The sequence below is a fragment of the Austrofundulus limnaeus genome, unplaced genomic scaffold (genome assembly GCF_001266775.1).
Source record: "Austrofundulus limnaeus strain Quisiro unplaced genomic scaffold, Austrofundulus_limnaeus-1.0 Scaffold2, whole genome shotgun sequence".
In the NCBI taxonomy this organism is placed as follows: Eukaryota; Metazoa; Chordata; class Actinopteri; order Cyprinodontiformes; family Rivulidae; genus Austrofundulus; species Austrofundulus limnaeus.
Window position 1 is genome coordinate 4,191,613 of NW_013952404.1, and position 1,362 is coordinate 4,192,974.

Consider the following 1,362-nt stretch of genomic DNA (forward strand, 5'->3'; position numbering starts at 1 on the left):
TTATTTAACAACGGTGTTTTTAATATCGACTTCAGTTTATTGAATACGAATTTTCTTACAATGGCATGCAAAATGATCAAAGCGTGAAGGACTACGTGGGACAAAACACAAGTTCCTAAATGTCCATAAAGAGAAATGTTGCCACAAAGCAACAAAATGTTTCAATTGTTATTCAAGTTGCTAAATGTTGAAGTAACTTTTGAATCAAAATTATTGCAGATGCTGATATTCTGTTTGATAAAACCTATGTAATGTAATCAGTATGAGTTGCAAAAGATCAAATTTTTCACTCAAAATGGTCAGATTCAAAAATAAAGTCCAAGCAACCCACAACCTTTCATGCCAGAGGTTTTAGCAAAGTTTATCTCAAGCTGAGAAAGGAAAAATTATCGTCATTTTTGTGTTGACTAATTTTGATTTGCCACAGCAGCCAACTTAAAGTGAGTTCAAAATTTAATAAATTATAGATGTTCATCTAACGATTGCTTTGAGTTTGATTAAAATCTGTCCACTAGCTCACCTGATTCTTTGCCAAAGTATACACACAGACAAAAACAAAAAAGCCTTCAAAACTTCATAAAATTTAGTGTTATTAAATCATTACTAGTAACTAAAAAAACATTAATAATTTGGGTTTAGGTCTAGTATCAGTACTTTTAATTGCATTTGATTCTCATTGCAGCATAAGTTTTAGCAGCTATGATGCTAAACCTACATTAAAAAGCAAAATATTTGGTTTGTGATAAATTCCCGAACTCCACCATTTATTATTATTTCCAATAATATCCAGCTGCAACCTGGACACTACAAACCACGCCCCTTGTCCACTACTAAACACGCCCACTTTTTATAAGGTGGCCTGGGAAAAAAACTTTTCAATGCAAACAATGAGCATGGTTGTTAAAACGTTTTAAAAAGATATCRAATGAAACAGATATTAAAAATATAGAATTAGGGCTATATATTAGTTTCATAAAACATGTAAAAGATGCAATAAATTTTAGGAAACCAGCAAAAACACGCAACGCACACCACTCGAGCACACTAACCCTCCTCCGTTCGATACAGTAGGGATGTTGACATTTCGTCAGCAGCTGCTGCCATTTTCTTCCCAAACTGCTGTGACCAGATTTTGCGAGGCTGCTCGGTGCGTTTGCTTGTAATTTCCTCCTGCTTCGTTATTTCTACGAATTTCAACAAATCGGGCTGCCGTCAGGTAGTTAGCTACAGCCTCGTCTTCCAGTTTTTAATTTTTGTTTATGCATTTTGAAGACAGTAAATCATGAATTTTTCTAGTGACCCTTAAAGAGATAAGCTGTCATGAAGAACATTATTTATCTGCCCTTGTTCCAAATTTGATAA

At 34.1% G+C, this 1,362-nt stretch overlaps 1 protein-coding gene across 1 annotated transcript in view; it reads right to left on the minus strand.

The window, feature by feature from the left end:
* Positions 1-1,362, minus strand: part of LOC106519629 (galectin-8) — an 8,195-nt gene that overhangs the window by 5,070 nt on the left and 1,763 nt on the right. The gene's annotated exons all lie outside the window — the stretch shown is intronic.